This window comes from Nicotiana attenuata, chromosome 1, assembly GCF_001879085.1.
Source record: "Nicotiana attenuata strain UT chromosome 1, NIATTr2, whole genome shotgun sequence".
Classification (NCBI taxonomy): domain Eukaryota; kingdom Viridiplantae; phylum Streptophyta; class Magnoliopsida; order Solanales; family Solanaceae; genus Nicotiana; species Nicotiana attenuata.
This window is the reverse complement of record NC_031989.1, coordinates 2061719-2082031: the sequence shown is the minus strand read 5'-3', so window position 1 is coordinate 2082031 and position 20313 is coordinate 2061719. Positions and strand designations below refer to the sequence as shown.

The window sequence follows — 20313 nt, the reverse complement described above, 5'->3', positions numbered from 1 at the left end:
CCCTAGACTTGGTATGAGGTAATTTTGAGGAGGGATTTTCAAATACAACTATTGGGTAAGTGATATTAATCAATTTTCAATTATATTACATGATTATTTATGAGATTTAACATCTAAATCATGATATTTGAAGGAAAATTTTAGAGATTTTTGTTTATATTATGAAAACTAAAAATTTAATATTTGGGAGTCGAATGGACTCAGATTTCAAAAAAAAAATACATATATGGACTCGTGGGGTTATGGGTAGTCGATATCTACCCTTGGACTCAGGTTTTGACCGAGCGAGCCTAGAGTTGACTTTTATTGACTTTTAGAGCATTGTGTAAATATCTTATCTTTATAAATTGAAAGTGGTTACTCTTGCATTGTTTAATGATATTAAGTCATTTTTTGCTAGATTTGAGCCAAGTAGAAGTTAATTTTAAAGGAAAAGCTATTTTTGAGTGTTGATTTGGCTTAATTGAGGTAAGTATCTTGCCTAACTTTGTGTGAGAAAATTATCCGTAAGAATTTCTTTAATTGGACTATTTGAATTATGTGAAAGATGTTTACATGAGGTGACAAGTGTGTACACAACCTTATATGTAGAAACTGACCGATTTATACTCTTAAGTTTCTTATATGCATGTAGCTGAAGTTGTCATACCATGTTATATCTTCCATTGTCGAGTTCACTCTTACATGCTTTAATTGAAGTCGTTATTACATGTTATCACTTTCTTTGTTGAGTTATTCTTGTTTGAAGTCGTTATTACATGTTATCTCTCTCATTCTTGAGTTATTCTTATTTGAAGTCATTATTACATTTTATCTCTTTCGTTATTGAGTTTATTCTTCCATTTCATTGTGTTGTTGTAATTCTTGTGTTGATTTACTTTTTGTACTCTCGTGTTATTGTTGTTGTTGTTGTTATTGTACTCAATGTTGTTGAGTCGTGGGATATGTATTGTTGTGGTATTGATATTGTTGTTATGGCAATATTGTGGCATATGGGCACATGTAGCACGTGAGTTGTCCGTGCAAATGTGATTGATAACGTGGGCTTATGGTGCCATGTGTATATGATTCATGATTTGGGACTTATGAATTGTGATTATGAGGTATGGTACCTTGGGGCGATTTTGTTGTGAATCTTGTGTTAGAACGGTTTTATTATTTGGTTGTCATTTATTTTTCTTAATTGGTTTCACGGGTACTTTTTGATTACATTACTATTTCTCACATGTTAGTTCCTTGTTTCCATTTACTGATTCTTGTTTCCGTTATTAGCTTTATATTGATATTTTACACACATTATTATGTCTAGTAAGTATTTTGACTTGTACCTCGTCACTACTCCATCAAGGTTAGTATTGATACTTATCGTGATGTACTCATACTACACTTTTGCATATTTTTATGTAGATCCGGGTATTGGAAATAGCGGGCTCAGGCAGAGTTAGTTTCGTGAATGCAATGATTTAGAGTAGAGCTACTTGGTCGCCGTAGTTCTTTGGATTTCTTTACATTATACTGTCAAGTTGTCATTCGAACAGTATTGTATTTTTTTAGATATGTGTATGTATTCAGCTAGAGTTCGTGACTCTGTACTATCTAGTCTTGGGGATTTTAGTGATTATCGTCATGTTAGTGTGTATCACCTTTAAATTTCATATTTATATTAAATTCTGCTTCATAATATCATGTTTAATTTGTTTAACTGTTGTAAGCGATCGACTTGTCTAGTTTTAGAGACTAAGTACCATCACATCCTCAAGGTGGGATTTTGGATCATGACAATAGAGCAGATATCAGGAGTACCATTCGTGATTAAAGGAGTGGATATTGACAAGTATTCACAACAACCTTGGAAGCCAAGTGCAGCACCGTTACCAATAGCTATAAAGTTCAAGATGCCTGATAATCCTAATTATGATGGGACTACTGACCCGCAATATTATGTTACCACATTTACTACAGGAGATAAGGGCAAAGATTTAACCAATCAAGAAATCGAATCAGTATTGGTGAAGAAATTTAGAAAAACCCTCACAAAAGGAGCATTAACTTGGTATTCACTCTTAACTGAAAATTTGATTGATTTTTTTGCTGAGCTTGCAGATTTATTTATAAAAGCACATTTAGGAGCTCAAAAAGTAGAGAAGAGAATGGAAGATATCTTCAAGGTAAAACAAGAGAGCACGGATTACTCAGAGAAGTCTTAGATCGATTCTAGCGGGAGAGAATGGTGTTACTGCATGTACCTGATAATTGGGTAGCTATGGCATTTGCAAGTAATTTGAACAAGAAAAGCTTAGAAGCCACAAGAAGATTAAAAGAAAGCTTGCGGGAATTTCCTTCTACCACGTATAATGATGTTCATAACAAGTACAACACAAAGTTGCAGATAGAAAAAGATACGGTGTCTCGGCCGAAGGTGGAAGAAAGGTTCGGACCTAGACGTTCAGAATCATAAAGGAGATTTGGAAAAATAGGAACAAACTTTACATGGGACCCGCGAGACGAGATCCTAGATCATAATAAGAATAGGCACAGTTTGATCATAAATCAAGAAGAAGGAGGTTAGTTCTTCTTCTTAATTCGGAAAGGAACGTGATACAACAAGGAACAACAATCAAAATTCCCGATCAAGAATAGGAGATTATAATTTCAACGTCAGTATGTCCGATTTGGTAGTCGTGCTAAGAGGAATTGGTGATAAGGTACGATGGCCGAAAGAGATGAGAACGGATCCCAGCAAAAGAAGCCAGGAATTCTGGTGTGAATTCCATAAAGATCATGGTCAAAGAACAACAGATTGTAGGCTCTTACAAGGGGGGAGGGGAATACTATTTACTGAAAAAAAGGTTATCTCATTGACCTACTTAGTGAAAAAGGAAAGAAGTCTTATATGAAAAATAGGCAGGAATCACCAAAACCCTCATCACCAAAGAGGACAGTGAATGTTATAACGGGGGTGAGGAGGTCAACGGAGTAGCATACACGGCAGCAAAAAGGATAGCCAAGATCTCAATTACCTACGAGAAGCGGGTTCGTCAAGTCCTGGAAGGAAACAATATAACGTTTGACGATGAAGATGTGGATGGCTTGATTATCCCTCATAACGATGCTCTAGTAATATCTTTAATTGTTAATGATTTTATTGCCAAGCGAGTTTTGATTGATCAAGGTAGCTCTGTGAATATCATGTTGTTTAGAGTGGTGAATGAGATGAAAACGACTCATCATATCATACCCAAGGCTCGATCGTTGTCTGGGTGTGATAATTCAAGTGTTGTAACAAAAGAAATTATGTTACCTACATTCATAGAGGGTCATGTCAAAGTACCAAGTTTCACGTGGTAGATGTAGATATGGCTTATAATATAATTTTTGGAAGGTCGTGGATATATAACATGGATGTTGTTCCGTCAACATTGTATCAGGTAATAAAATTTCCATCACAATGGGGAATTCGTCAGATCAGGGAAGATCAGCAGACGGTTCGAGAAATCAACACAGTTGCGATGACAAGTGGAACAACCAAAGATGGAAATGAAAAATAGCAATTACAGGATTCAGCTGAGAAGAATTTACTTTTCTACCTCAACTGAAAATTCAAAGAGTGAAGCAGATACAGATGCGACACCCCATGTGATCCAAGAGCCGGAGAAGAATGAAACTATTAAAACAACAATGGAAGAGTTTGAAGATTTTGTACTATGTGAACACTGGCTTGACTAAGAAATCTATGTTGGAATGAACTTAAGCCTAACATTGAAAGGTGAGTTAATTGAGTTTTAATGCACTAGCATTGATTATTTTGTTTGGTCGCATTTAGATATGACAGGTATCCAACCAGAGATAATGACTCACAAATTAATGAAGATCCATTACATCCCCCGGCGAAACAAAACAAGCAAAAGCAAGGAGCATTCAAAAACTAGGTAATTCAAAAGGAAGTGCAAAAACTTTCAAAGATCGATTCAATTCCAGAGGTAAAGTACCCTGACTGGCTAGCTAATACTGTTGCAGTACCAAAGAAAAATAGAAAATGGTGAGTATGTGTAGATTTTACTAACCTAAATAAAGCATGCCCCAAAGATTTATTCCATTTACCGCATATAGACCAACTAAATGATTCTATCGCTAGTCATGAACTTCTTAGTTTTTTTGGATGCTTACTCTGGTTATAATCAAATAAAAATGAATCCCCTAGACGAAGAAAAAACTTCTTTCATTACAAACAGGGGGACATATTGCTACAAGGTCATACCTTTTGGTTTGAAGAATGTTGGAGCTACATGCCAGAGACTGCTGACCAAAACGTTCCAAGAACATTTGGGAAAAACTATGAAAGTCTACATCGATGATATGTTAGTGAAGTCAGCACAAGTAGGGGGTCATCTCACGCATTTGAATGAAACCTTTGAAATACTTTGCAAGTACTACATGAAACTAAACCTGAAGAAATGTGCCTTTGGTGTAGCCTCAAGTAAAATTTTATGTTTTCTTGTTTCTAACAGGGGGATCGAAGTGAATCCAACTTAAATAAAAGAAATCGAAGAAATACCATATGTACTCATGAGTAAGAAGGAAGTGCAAAGGTTGATAGGGAGAGTAGAAGATCTAGAGAGATTCATATCTAAATCCTTGAAGAAATATTTTAAATTCTTTTCATTATTGAAAAAATAAAATTAATTCGAACGGACTGATGATTGTCAGCAAGATTTGAAGGATTTAGAAGCATATCGCAAAACCGCCTCTGATGTTAAAACAGGTTGGAAAAAGACCGCTTTTATCCAGCTGTATGAAATGTATCGCTAAATGCACTATTGGTACGAGAAGAAAATGGTATGCAATCTCCAATTTACTATGTTAGTAAATTATTGTTAGATGATGAGACATGGTATCCTTATCTAAAAAACTAGCATTAGCATTAATAATGACTTCAAGAAAGTTACGGTCCTATTTTCAATGCCATCCTATTTCTATCGTAATTGCTTTCCCGTTAAGGAATATTTTATATAAACATGAATTGTGTGGAAGATTAGCTAAATGAGCGATAGAACTTAGTGAATATGATATTGTTCATCAGCTTCGAACTGCTATAAAGTCACAGGTACTAGTAGATTTTGTAGTAGATTTTAGCTTAAGCTTACTTCCTGAAGGTGAAAAAGAGGTATGAATATTTATCGGGTCTAATATGAGGACTTAGACATTGTATACAGAGGGATCTTTGAACGTTAAAAAAGCAGGTTTGGGTATTGTCTTAATTTAATCTTCATGGGAAATTATTAGGCAAACAATAAAGTTTTATCTAATAACTAATAATGAAGCCGAATATGATGCAGTAATTACAGGTTTGGAACTTGCAAAAGAGTTAGGGATTGAACAAATTGATATTAAAAGCGACTCGTAGCTTGTGGTAAATCAAATGCAAGGAAATTACGTGGCTAGAGAGACACGAATGCAACAGTAGTTGGAAAAGGTGCGGGAGTTATTATAACAGTTCCGAGTATGGAAAGCTGTTCAAATACCAATAGAAGAAAATGCGGAAGCTGATACACTAGAAAACCTGGGGTCGGTAGCTGATGTGCCAAACTCAAAAAATTCAATCGTGGTGCACTTATTCCACTCGGTGCTTAATCAAACCAAGAATGAGTTAAATTTCAATAATATAACTTGGGATTGGAGAAATAAATTTGTGAATTATATGCAGTATGGAATTTTACCTGAGGATAAGAAGAAACCCCAATTGTTGTGAATAAAAGCAACTCAATATTGTCTAATAGAAGGCAATCTGTATAGAAACATATTTGGAGGAACTTTAGCTTGGTGTCTCAGACCCTCACAAACAGAATAAGTGATGTGAGATACGCATGAAGGACATCGTGAAAATCATGCTGGTAGAAGGTCACTAGTTAAAACACTAATAAGAGGAGGGTATTATTGGCCAAAGATGGAAGACGAGGCGGAAAACTTCGTGAAAAGGTGCAATAAATGCCAACGGTATGCAAACAATATGCATCAACCAACAGAGTTGCTTTATTCGATTATCGCATCATGGCCATTTATGAAATGGGGAATGGATATCGTAGGCCCTTTGCCTCAATCACTAGAAAAGGAAAGGTTCTTATTAATCATAAGTGATTATTTTTCTAAGTGGGTGAAAGTTGGTGCTTTTGAACAAGTACGAGAAGAGGAGGTTGTTGATTTTCTCTGGAGGAATATAATATGTCGATTTGGAGTTCCAAGGAAAATTTTCTGTGATAATGGGCCACAATTCATGGGAGCAAAGGTTACTAAATTTTTCAAAAGTTAGAAAATTAAATGAATTACTTCGGCCCCATATCATCCTTTACCTAATGGAGAAGCAAAATCGGCAAATAAAATCATTTTCAACAATATAAAGAAATGATTAGAAGAATCAAAAGGTAGGTGGCCTGAAGTGCTACCTGGGTATTATGGCCTACAGGACAACGTCAAAAATTAGCACGGGAGAAATACCATTTTCACTTGTTTATGGTACTGAGGCATTAATTTCAGTTGAAATAGGGAAGCCAAGCATAAGGTTCGAGCATACAAATGAAGCATCTAATGAGGAATAACTTCGTACAAATTTAAATTTCACTTAGGAGCGAAGAGAAGCAGCCTTGATACAGATGATAGCTCAAAAGCAAAGTATTGAGCTATATAACAACAGAAGGGTGAATCTTCGATATCTCTAGATTGGGGACTTTCTCCTTAAGAAGGTGTTTTGATCAACACATGCAGCAAATGCCGGGAAATTAAGTTCAAATTGGGAATGTCTGTATCGAGTTAAAGGTGTTGCTGGAAAAGGAGCGTATGAGTTAAAGACCATGGACAGGAAAATATTACCTTCCAGTTGTAATGCAGTACACTTGATGAAATACTACTTTTGAGCAAGTATCCACATTCAGGTATCTCAAAGTTCATTCGTTTAAGTTTTACTAACCATTTTAGATGATAGGAAAAAAGCTAGCCCCCACAAAATGATGACATTAGACCCAAAAGACATGCAAAATACGTAATTATTCTCGGTCTATGTTACAATAATTCTTATGGAAAGGAAGCAATCATCATCTAAAAATTTACCTCTAAGTCCTGTATGTATTTCCTTTTTCAGGAGTTGGTCTGGTGTTCAAGTTTTCATTCTTCAAAGCTCAAACACTAGTCGGATTATGCATATGGAAGAAGTACACTACAAAAGGAGTACACCACAAAAGCATAGCTCAATGACCTAAAGAAAAACCTTGAAGAAAATTTCTAAAAGATGTCAAGCTTAATGTCCGGATGGGAAGTGAAGAATCGAAGATCCAACGGAAAACTCCCTAAAAGCTGTTAGGTTAAGGCTACGAATATAATCACGGGATAATTATACCCGCACTTGTAAATCTGTTATAAAGAAAGCGGTTATGAAAATGATGTACATGAATATTTGCTTCTAAACTTCAAATAAAAATTCTTCAAATTACTTCATATTCACATTCTTACACCAATGTGAAGATGAGACGTCATCTTCATCAGTGTTGTTTATATAAAAGAGCACTCTTTTATAAATAAGACTGTGTGTATTTTTTCACGGCATATTAAAGCATTTAATCTACTTGGATTATGCAAGAAAAAGCTCGAAAATTAAAGAGCAAAAACATACATGAGATATGTTGAAAGTTAACATCAATGTTGATATTAAAAAAAAGATTCCTAGGAACAAGTTCAATAATATCCAAAAAAATATCCAAGTGATATAAAAAACATTGAAAGAAATTAACTAGGGAGCATCGGGAGAAAGAGCATCTTCAGAAGGAGTAGAATGATCAACTTGAGGAGAAGACGAAGGTTGGGGATCAGCATTATCAGCCTCTGAACCATCTTTACTCAAATCACCCTTGGAGCTTTAATCCTCGAGTGTAGAGACACGTCAATGTTGCTGAGTACTTTGGATTACATCATTAGCTTTAGCAATTTCAGCTCAAGGTCAAAGCATTCCTGGCTAGCCTCGTTCAAAGTCTCAAGATGCATGTTCAAGAAGGTCCAACTAATATCAAGTGTTAGTTTATCCTCGAGAGCCTCCTAGTCTTTTTCCAGCTGCTCTACTTCAGCCCTCAAGTCTTCTTTTTCAGCCTCCGAAGCTTCATAAGACACCTTTAAAGGCTTGATAGTAGCTCGGAGAACTTATCTCTAATAAAAGAAGCACTGAGATCGTTTTGAGCTTAATTCAATGTCTGAACCAGATCACCTGCGTACACTTCTTTTTGATTTAGAAGTTCTTTCAAACTTCTAATTTTCTTAGTGGCCCTTGAGCATTATTTAATAAAGGAAGCTTCCATCTTATCCTTCTCCTTTTTAACTTGGTTGGTGGAGGCTTTTAATATTGCTAACTGAGTAGTGGTGATTTTAAGTTGCTGGCCAAGGCTTCCTTCACACTAGCCAAAACCTCTTTCTCAAGTTGAAGGCTTTCAAATTGCTCCTTCTAATTATCGGCCTCTGTGTTCAACTCAACGACCTGCTTCTCAATCCAAGCTATCCTTATCATCAGCTCTGTACCTTTAAATTGGTCTGCAAAAATGCAAGTGGAGGAGTTACAAACTTAAAGAAAAAGAAAAGTGAAAGAGATAAGAGAATAATGAAGCACATAATTCATTAGAGCGATATAGGTGTGGGATTTAAGCTTTTCTCGTTCTTGAGGGATAATTAACGATTTCAACCAAACCACAACTCGGTTGGATTCCTTCAACAAATTTATACCCTCAGGGACTTCAATCATGACCTGCTTTATGCTTCTTCCTCTGGAAGGGCCAACATCTTCACGAGGAATGGTAGAAGGACTAGCAGTAGGAGCAGTTGCAGGAGCAGCGAGGCTCGTAGGAAGGGTATCAAGAGGTGGCTCTTCGGAAACAAAGCCAAATTCTTCTTGTTCATCCTCAAACCCATAAGCGAAAAGCCTCTCAGTATTACTGGAGAGGGGATTCAAGGCAGGACCAACATTTTCATCCTCTGAAATATCCAGATGAACATTCTCAAGCTCATACACTAGGTGAAATGGCACGGAGTCTGAAGGTTGTTCTGATGAGCATAGGATTCATCATTTAGGATAACGCGCCTTCTGACTCATGGTTTCTTCACTAGGGAGCCATAATCTTCCTCTTCCTCATCAGAGGCACGGGATTATCTGTTTTTCCTCTTTGAAGAGGACACCTCAATATCTGCTCTTGAGTAGTGTCACAGTGAGTCTAGCTACAAGGGCGGATGCAGGACGGACCCCACTAATAGCAAATCCTGAAAATAACAAGTGATATCAAAATAAGAAAAGCAAAGAGAAAAGTCCACGGTAAAGAAAAGTAATATATCGTGGGTTTTCACTGTCCACCCTAACTTTTAAAAAAGAAACTTCTAGGATCTTCGCTTCATAGGAGCGGCAAACAATTTTTTTTCTACCCAATCACAAAAATCGGGAAGATCACCGAAAACATCCATGATTGTAGGAAAAACAAGAAAATTATGGATGAGAAAGTCAGTATTCTAAAGAGGAAATGGCATAGTAAAAAGCAAAAGGAATTGTTACGTGTAAAGTTCCACTTCTCATGAAAAGACATGTTTTCATCTCCCCATAAGGCACGAGTGGGAACAGCCATGAACCAAGAATACCAGCCTCGATCATGGTCATCTTTAGGACTAACAATGTAGGGTTTGAATCCTAGAGTAAAAGGAAAAGTGTAGACGAACGAATAACCCTTAGGATAAGAGGTTATTAGGTCGTCAACACTAGGAGCTATGACAAGAAAGTCGGGTTTCCAATAGCAATCAATGCGTACGAATGGAAGAATACCAGAATTGATTAAAGAATAATAGCGATCAGTAGGTTTGAGTGTATCTATGGAAGAAACCTCTGTTTTCCATGCTTCGCAATCCGAGTTGAAAGAAAATTCCTAAGGAACAATCTCAGAAACTACGGGCTCAGGTAGTGGTTCATTCTGATCTCTAGCTTTAGAAGAAGATCTAGGGTAGATAAAGCTTTAATTTTGGAAGAAGAAGAAAGTTTAGAGGAAGTCTTCTAAGAAGAAGTGGTACTTCGGCTCAATATGGAGCCTAGGCTGCTAAGCCTGCCACCTCTATTTTTACTCCTGACTGGAGCTGTAGAAGGAGGAAGTTAACCTACTATGATAGTTATCCGGGGATCTGATGATGAAGAGGGGTTTGAAAAACGGGAAGCCATTATTGATTAATAGTAGAATCACGAAGGGAAAAGAGAAATTGCAGAAAAAACTTGGAAAGGAATGCAAGAAAGTAGAAGAATTTTTGGAGGAAGCGTGATGCGTAATTTATTAGAGAAAGGCGTCATTGTGAACCATCATCATGGAACCATCACTTCGAACTGACACTGCCGTAGAAATCCTAAAAAGACGCTGCAAATTGCAGAACCAATCACAACAAGACTTGTGTCTCGAGCATTACATGGAAAAGACACACGTCTCCGCTTCTGAAGTAACTCATAATGTTATGGGGGAAAGGCGGCAAGACATTCCCTCCATAGATATACTTACCACTTCCTGAATATTCAATTGAAAATATTCAGAAAGTGGTGGGGGGGGGGGGAGGGGGGGACTATTTGTATTGGTGAAAAAATAGACTTGATACGTGGATTAATGATGCGTTGACAAATGGAACAAGAGTTAGAATAATAAAGAAGAGTGGAGATTGGAAAAGAAGGCATGGGGAAAACACACAGGGGGTTATTTACAAAGAGACTGTATCTGACAACTAGGAACGAAGAGATAGGCGTGTGATGTACAATTAAAACTACAAAGAAGAAAGATTCATTAATAGTCGCGGATATGAAAAGGAAATCGACATAATCCTTGATTTAGCGCGTTTGATTATTATTACCATAATTGTTATAAATTATTCAACTAACGGGCGGTCAATATAATTAATATTGGTAACGATAGGGAAATTAGATATGGTAAAGTAGTTACATATTGTATATGTATATAAATCCCCTTACCATATTTTGTACGATCTTCAAGGAATTCATAAATATATTCTATCGGTCTTTTATTCTCGTTTATCTGCTTAATTGAATATCCTTACTTTCAATCTTGGAAGGAAGCTATGATTATTAATAGATTTCCTTTTCCTTATTCTCTTAATATTTGGTTTCTATTTTTTCATATTCTTCTATATAGGAAAAGTGAAGTAAAATCGGTTATTAGAAACCCGATTTACTTTATTATTTGCTTTGACCACAAATACTATTTTTTGGTTAAACAAGAACAAATACCTACCCCAATCAAAGATTATCAAGTCTTAATTAAAATGCATCTTTGTAAGTACGGGATATTCATTAAATTAGCTTTCCCCTCCATATTAATTAACATCCCGATCATTAATTGGCTTGAAATAGAAGTATTTTCCAGTGAAGAGTTACTCACTTCACTTTCAAATCCACATCCACGATCATAGAAAAAGGCATCAAGTATGATATTGTATTTTAGTATGGCATATATGCAACGACCCGATCGGTCGTTTTTAGAATTCACGCCTCGATTCCCTATTAACTGCTTCCCCTAAGTTTATTCTGCTATTTTGGATTTTTCGGGACATTCGGTGTGGGGTTTCGGAGAGTTTTGGGACACTTAGTCCCTAAATGAGAGCTTAAGTGTTGGAAAGTGGCCCGTAGTCAGAACAGTGTGAAGACGGCCTCGAAATGGAAATCCAACGGTTCCCTTAGCTCCGTTAGGTGATTTCGGGGTTGGGTGCATGTTCGGAATGTATTTTAGAAGTCCGTAGCTCATTTAGGCTTGGAATGCCGAAGTTTGAATTTTTGAAGTTTCCTGTCCGATAGTGAGTTTTTTATCCGAGGGTCGGAATGGAATTCCGGAAGTTGCAGTAGCTCCATCATATCATTTGGGGCGTGTGTACAAATTTCAGGTCATTCGGACGTGTTTTGGTTAGGTTTTTGATCGAAAATGTATTTTGATGGAATTTGAAGTCCTTAGGCTCAAATCATTGATTAATTCGAGTTTCCGGCGTTGTTTGAGGTGTTTTAAGGATTGGTACAAGTTTGAATGAGGTATTAGGTGCTATTGGTACTTTTGGTTGGGGTTCCGGGGGCCTCGGGATGATTTTGGGTGGTTAACGGAGGAATTTGAAGTTAATGCAGCAGCTGAATGTCCCTCTTCTGGTATTTTCGCATCTGCGGCTTGGGAACCGCAGATGCGGCGCCGCAGAAGCGGCTATTTGGCCGCAGAAGCGGCTTGTCCCCTTTTCCCTCAGAAGCCACAGAAGCGGTGCCATTTCCGCAAAAGTGGAGCCGCAGAAGCGACTTAGGCATCGCAGAAGCGGAGCCGCAGAAGCGGCCCAGCTATCGCAGATGCGACCCTGCCCCCTTTAATGAAAGCCGCAAAAGCGGTTGCTTTTTGCGCATAAGCGGGACCGCAGAAGCGGTCCCTTGTCCGCAGAAGCGGAAATCCCTGTTCAAAAATATCAATTTCGAGGGTTTAATTTCATAAGTTTGAAAATCGATTGAGAGCTCGGGAGAAGGCGATTTTGAGTGGGTTTTGAAGAGAAAATCATTGGGTATCATTTCCTTGATCCCTTTTCATTATATTTCATCATTATATAGCTAAATACATCATTTGAATTCAAATTTAGGATCAAAAGTTGGTTAATTTGGGGTAAAACTTCATACACCAAACTATTGGGTTTTGAGGGGGCATTTGACCTCCGATTTGGGAGATTTTTATATGGTTAGACTCGTGAGAGTACAAGGGTTCTGAAAATGTAAAAATTATCTGATTCCGAGATGTTGGCCTGAGGGGCGTTTTGGTCATTTTGCCTAATTTCATGCCTTAGCTTTGAATTAAATAGTAGAATCAGTTTCTTGAGATATTATTTACAATGTGTGATTTAATTGAATAGATTTGGGCCATTTGGAGTCGAGTACTCATGGCAAGTACGTGGTTGCTAGTTGATTTTAGCCGGTTCGAGGTAAGTATCTTGCCTAACCATGTGTGGGGGACTTCCCCTTAGGATTTGAGTCTTCTTTGTTGATTGTATTCCCGTACGCGAGGTGACGAGTGCGTGCTCGGATTTATTTGTGGAAAATTGCCCCTTTTAGACTCTTAGGTCCTTGTAGTCACCAAATATGAAGTTGTTCTTGATACGATTGAGTTCCTTGTTATTAGTTCCACCTCTACACGACTTACTTGGAATTTATCTGCCCTTTTTGGTTATTCTTGTTGCCTAAATGACTTTCACTTGTTTAACTGTAGACATTTGCCCTTCTGTAGTCACATTATCATTCTTAACTGCTTGTCTTTATCTGGAAAGCATTATTTCTATCTCTCGTGTAATTAATTGGTCTTAATTGGAAAGAAGTTAGATATCCTATGTTTAGTTGATACTTCCTTAATTGTAATTATTTGATTCATGTTAACTTCCTTGTTGTAGAACTGAGTATTATGGAATCGTTGTTTCGTATTATTTCTCCCTTGTTGAGTTGTTCTTATTGCGCTTAGTATTTCCCTGTTACAGTTATTTCCTTGTACGTTAGTTGTACCGTCTTTTGGTGAACGAAATCTCTTGAGTTGATTCTCTTGCTTTGTTCCTGTATATATTGTCATTTGTTGATATTGTGATGCACGAGGTTTCTGCCGTGCGGTTGTTGATATTGTGATGCACGAGGTTTTTGCCGTGCGGTTGTTGATATTATGATGCACGAGGTTTCTGCCGTGCGTTTGTTGATATTGTGATGCACGAGGTTTCTTCCGTGCGGTTGTTGGTACAGTGATGCACGAGGTTTCTGCCGTGCGGTTGTTGTTGAATGGTTGCACGAGGTCTTTGCCGTGCTATTGTTGTTATTGATGTTTTGCACATACGGCGTAATAAGGAGGGATATGTTATATGCTTACATGTGGGTTGCGCATGTGGCGGAATAAGGTGGGAACATTGTGATGCACGTGTGGCGAAATAAGGCGGTGCTTATTATGTTATTAATTGCACACGTGGCGAAATAAGGTGGGCTATGTCAGGGGATGATTGTAGAGAATTGTGACGGCCTGGGGAGGCATTCCTATTTGTTCCGGTATGAGCTTTATCTCTTGGAAGTTGTGAGGAAACATCGCACGTGCGGTCCGTTCTCCTTTTCATGTTTACTAGCTGGTAGAATTTTGTTAGAAATATTTGCACAAGCATACACGTAGCTTAACACCCCTATTAGAGGTGAATTCCTCCTGATTTGACTAAGTGTGGAGGTACGCCCTCGTTTATCCATTATATTTGTGAGAGTGGCCCTAGTTAGCGAGTTAGTTGTCGGTATGACCATGAGATTGATGGGGCATAGGATGCCAATTGTTAGAATTCAGATGCTGGGCCTTTGCGAGTTGTGGTTTGTCCGAGACTTGGTGAAATTGTGGAAAGAGTTGGATAAGACCTTTGCGAACATCATTGTAGGATATGAGTTATTGACTTGTTTTCCCATTGCTGTGTTGTGACCTTAGGATTTGGATTGTGATTCTGCCGTCATTTCCTATCCTCATTTATTATATTCTCGTTGTTACTTGTTGTATTTTTCCCTTATTATGAATTGTAGCATTCTTGGTCATTCATGCAGTCTTTACATATTTATATGTCATTTCCATTATTCCTATGATTATACTGTTTATTGACCGGTAGGTGCCTTGACTGTTCCTCGTCACTACTCCACCGAGGTTAGTCTTGATACTTACTGGGCACCACCGTGGTGTGCTCATGCTACTCTTCTGCACATTTTTGTTGTGCAGATATAGGTACTCCCACTCAGTTTTGTCAGCCTTGAAAGGAGGCGTATCGGTAGAGACTTCGAGGTATATCTGCTACGTTCGCAGACAGAGGAGTCCCTTTCCAGCTTTCTGTAATAAGTATAGCTATTTCAGTATTTCTCCTTTGTATAGATATTCTTGAGTCAGAGCCTCTTATGTATCCCTTAGCTTGTGATTTGTGAGTTTCCGGGTTTTGGGAATTGTTTTAGACTTGTGATGTTGAGTTGTACTTGCCATGCGGCATTTAGTACAGTTTCCTTTAGATATTTGATTTGATTTTCTCTATTTTTCCGCAATTATTATATTTTCGCAAATGTTACGCTTACCTGGTCATGGGGACCAGGTGCCGTCATGACATGTTCACGGTTGGTGAACTAGGGTCCTGACATTATAATTAAAAAAAAAAAATCAGTACGTCATGATATTTTCTCTATCAAACTTCTGAATCATCACTTGATCATTTTCTATTAGTGCAACTACTATAATATAGAAACCCACATCTTAACAAAAGAATCAACTTTAAACTCTGCATGCAGGAAATGATTAGCATACTTTTAGTCAAGACTGTCAAATTATAGGTGAATATCGGGGCTTTTGCATCTATATTCGGTTTTGGGATCACAATTACACTTATACTGTCTTTGTAAAAATATCTGCAAGCCTACCCACTTTACGATCAACTTCAGACTTATCGGTCTGAAGTTAAAAAAAATAGTCTAAAGTGAAAAAAATTGCACTTCAGATACACTTAAGGCCAAATAGGTCTAAAGTGCAACCAATGGTTTCATGCACTTAAGGCCAATAAAGTGAAAAATTGCATTTCAGATGCACTTAAGGCCAAAAGGTCTGAAGTGTAATAAACGTTTTCCTAAACTTAAGGCCAATAAGTCTCAAGTGAAAAATTGAACTTCAGATGCACTTAAGGCCAAAAAGTCTTAAGTGCAACCAATGTTTTCATGCACTTAAGCCAATAGTCCTGAAGTGCAAATTGCCCAGATATAGAAATTTGTTCTTCGAATTTAAACAATTCAATATATGATTTAATGTTAAATCTAATCCAAATGAGCTCAAATTTACGACATAACATCCAAATATCATCAAGAACAAACCACAATCATCTATTTGTCGAAAAAAACAATAAATCTAACGAACCCATTTTGCAATTACGAAAAAGAAAGAGAAGAAATTCTAAGCAATAGTAAAAAATAAAGCATCCTAACAACTCACCACTGTAAAACATCATATACTACCTTAAAATATGTTCACAAACACCATATAAAATCATTGTAACCCAAAGAAGAAGAAAAAGAAGAAGAAGAAGAAGAAGAAGAAAAGGAAGAAGAAGAAGAAGAGGAAGAAGAGGAGGAAGAGGAAGAAGAAGAAGATGAAGAGGAAGAAGAAGAAGAAGAAGAAGAAGAAGAAGAAGAAGAAGGAGGAGGAGGAGGAGGAGGAGAAAGGGGGCTGAAGTTGTTTAAAGAATGGGTACAAGTTAAAACTTTTAAAAAAAAATGGGTATAGGTTAAATGGGGGCGACCAAATAGGACGCCCCGTGTAATTTTTACAGTTCTAATATAGTCGTTTACATACCTTTTAATTGAAAAATAGCTACAGATTCAAAAGTTATTAAAAAAAAGTCGATGTTAAAAATTCATATCAGTGTTATGGATTTCGAAGAAAAAAATCAAATTTCATGACAGTGTTATGGATTTCGTCATATTGTCATGGAGTTTTACTTTTTTACTCCCTCTGGTCCAAAATAAGTGATTTTTTGGATGTTTTCACACAGATTAAGAAATCCATCTTTTAGCATTAATTAGTAATAGAATTGACCATATTAACCTTTGCTATATCACATAAACACTCCTAGCACATATTCCAACACTATTTACTCCAAGGACAATGTAGGAAAAAAATAATTAATTCATTCTTGAAATCTGGAAAAATCACTTATTTTAGACCACAAAAAAAAGGTTAAAAAATCACTTATTTTGGACCGGAGGGAGTAGAATTTAAAATCCAAGACACAATCATGTATTTCGAAAATCATGACAATATCTTGAATTTTTCACATGTTTAAGTTCGAAATTTGTGACACCATCATTGGTGTTTTCGCATTAAAAATGACTATTTTCCAACGAAATTTCAGACACCGGCTATTTTTCAAAAATTTGTCCAAAAAGTGGGTAGCTCATACAATTTTTACTTCTCTTAAGTCCCTTTTGTGTAATTCTAATAATCAATCTTATCTTGAACTTCTAAAATGATAATAATTTGAGATAATTATTTTTAGTAACCACGATTAATAATATTAGACAGGGTGAGTGTTCGACCAAAAAGATTTAGACTTTTTATTGAACTAATTAAATAAGAAGATTTGAGGTAAATCCTAGCTAAAGATAATTTACCCTAGATCTAAGATAAAAGACAAGAATAAGCAGACATAAGATTTAACTATAACATTGATTGAATCCCATTATATAAGAAGAGGATGGTGATTTTCATAATATTGAACAATAGTGAAGAATACATAGATAAAAAGGGTCACCGATCTTTAACAAGGTTGAACCTCACACATTTGATAGTGATGAGACTAACGATATATATCGAGGATCTGAGCTTCCTTGCTTCTTTCTCCTTCGCGGGGAGAGAGTGATGAAGACCCCTCTTCATATGTCTGTGTGTGGATTTGTTTCAGTCCCCTTTTTCTTCTTTTTCTCACTTAGTTTATATACTAGGTATTCTCATTTACCAAACGGTCATTAACTATAGTAGTTAAGTCGTTTGACTATATTACTGGTTGATCCTCTGAAATGCCGTAACATTCAATTCGCCGTTCAAGCATTTTGAATATACGACCTCGGTCGTGGCCGAGGTGCGTGTCGTTATAGCGTTGTATGGATACGGCTTTGGCCCAAGTAACTTTTTGCCGTTACTTTTCACGCGAATTCTCGTCTTGTCAGATTTTGCCCCGGCCCATACAGTGAGTAATTTTCTTTTTCTATTATTGTGCAGTCTTTGAATTGGTGTATTTGATAGGTAAAGATTTGCATGGTGGAAGAAACATGGCTTTCACTGTTCAAGGAAGGTCGCAAGTTTCAACAACAAAAAGATTTAATGGTACTTGTTTCTATTTCCAACATTCTGTCTCAACATCTCTGCTCATTTTCCTTTTCAAGAAAATAGAGATTCAGTCTTTTGAAATCTACTTTTGTTGCTCCTGCGGTTTTGGCTTCCTTCTCAAATTATTTTCTCACTCAAAAACTATTTTAGTTATGATTTTCTTTTGTTTTTGTTTGTTTCTTTATGGATAATTTCTAGTTTCTCCGAAGGGGAAAAGGGAAAACATCTAGGGTGAAAACATCTGGAGTGAGATGTCAAGCTAGCGTTTGGACATACATTTAGTTGAAACTTGAAAAAATAATTTTTGAAGTAGTTTTGAAAAATAACTTTTAAAAGGTAAAATTATGTTTGGACATGTATTTTATTTGAAATTTTTTTGAAGTTTTGTGAGTGGGAGAACAAGTTTCACCCAAAATCTACCCTAAACTAGATTTTGGGAACTTGAAAAATAATTTTAAAATTTTTTCAAAAATAGATCATTAATCTAGGAACAAACAATGTTTTCAAAAAAGATTTGAAAAAACGGTGCCAAAATGTATGACCAAATGGGGCCCAAAAGAGTGTTAATTTAGTTAGGCCATATACCTGAACGGCCCCTTAAAGTTGGCTCCAGTTTCTATTTTGACACCTCAACTAAGCTTAATACCTGTTGAACACTTCAACTTCAATAAAAGTATACCTATTAAATACAAATTTAATAATTCTACATCATGTTTGGAGCGTGAATATCACTTGCTATCTACTTGGCAAACAAGACCAATGGGAAAATGACATGCCAGCAAGACAAAAAAAATCAAATTTGAAGAGAGAAAAAAAGAAAAGAAAAAGGTCCTCCACAACTCCTTTGCTGCACCCCCTAACCTACCATCGTCCCTAACTCCTCACTTCCGAGATTCCCTCAGTTCCTCGCTGAACCCCTTCTTCGTCTTTTTCTAAATAACAAGTAGAAGCACACACAATCACTAATCTGAGCAAACAACAACCAATTGAAATAAACATATTCATAAATTCAAACATAAACCGGTGATTACATTCAAAAAATAGGTACGAAATCAAGGAGGCCACGTCGTCTTTCTTGCAATGAAGGCACCGAAAAATCTGAACCAAAACCCAATTCGAACCATCTTAAAATGCACTCAAACGTTAATTCAGATTTTAAAAAATGTTTCCAACATGAATTTATAAAACCCAGTTGATTTCTAGTCAAAGTTTTCAAATCCTTTTCTATTTTAATTCAAGCTCGAAGCTCCTTTAATGGTGGTCAAAATTTTCGCCTCAAATTTAATTCTCATGCAGCAAATGGTTTCAGCCAACAAATTCCAACTCAAATCAAATTAGAACTCCAAATCTATTCCCAAATCTCAAAAAACGAGATAGACAGTAATAGTCTATGGTTGACCCCACGAAGTAAGAGTTCAAAACGGTGATTAAACTTAGATTGGAATATTACCAGAGTGAAGTAAGATTCTCAACAACAGAGAGGCTTTTGAGTTTAGGTGGTTGGCGCGCAGTGATGGACCGGTGGGGATGGTTTGGTGTCAAAGGCCGCGGTTATGGTGGAGTCCTGCTAGAGATGATGGTGGCAAAAAAAATAAGATTAAGGAGAGAAGAGAAAAAATTATAATTAAGGAGTATTTCCTTTGCTTTTTCGTTCCACGCTCTTTTGAGAGCGTTAAATTACAGACACTATGTCATGTCAGCAGATGCGCTCAATAAGAGGGTGTTTGGATTGGCTTATAAAAAGTAATTTTTAAGATAAAAGCTAAAATTTATAAGTTGGTAATACGGCTAACATCCAACTTTTGGCTTTTGCTTATTTTTGCACTTTTTATGCTTAAAAGTAAGTGTTTTTAAACACTTTTTATCATTGTCAAACACCACACAAACCAAAAAAATGCTTAAAAGCCTATAAGCACCTAAAATAAGCCAATACAAACACCCTCAAGGTATATTTTTATTGAAGTTGAAGTGTTCAATAGGTATTGAGCTTAATTAAGGTAAAAAAATAGAAATTGGAGCCAACTTTAATGGGCCGCTTAGGTATTTGGCCTTTTAGTTATTTTCGGAATTGATTATTCTATAATTATATCATCCTACAATGACAAAAACAAATATATATATTGAAGGGTTAATTAAGGTCAACTTTTCTTCCCTCTTGTATTAGCATCGGTATAACCCTCATCAGATTTAGTAACTTTAAAAACTATCTTAAGTTACAATAAGACAGAATTTCCAGGTGGGATCGAGGTCATTGCAAGTATAAGTACTTTGAAGGGTTTAAAAAGAATATAATTTTTGAAGTACTCTGAATGTCACGTGGTTGTGACATATATCTCCGTACGAAAAGACTCTATTATTTAAAATCATATGATTTAAAAGAATTCAT

The 20313-nt window shown here is 36.5% G+C and overlaps 1 long non-coding RNA gene across 1 annotated transcript; it reads right to left on the bottom strand.

Annotated features, from left to right (window-relative positions):
• LOC109239722 lies at window positions 18591–19538 on the bottom strand. Its single transcript, XR_002069957.1, has 2 exons — window positions 19378–19538; window positions 18591–18859 (listed from the first exon to the last, which is right to left on the bottom strand). It is a non-coding gene; the product is annotated as an uncharacterized LOC109239722 (long non-coding RNA).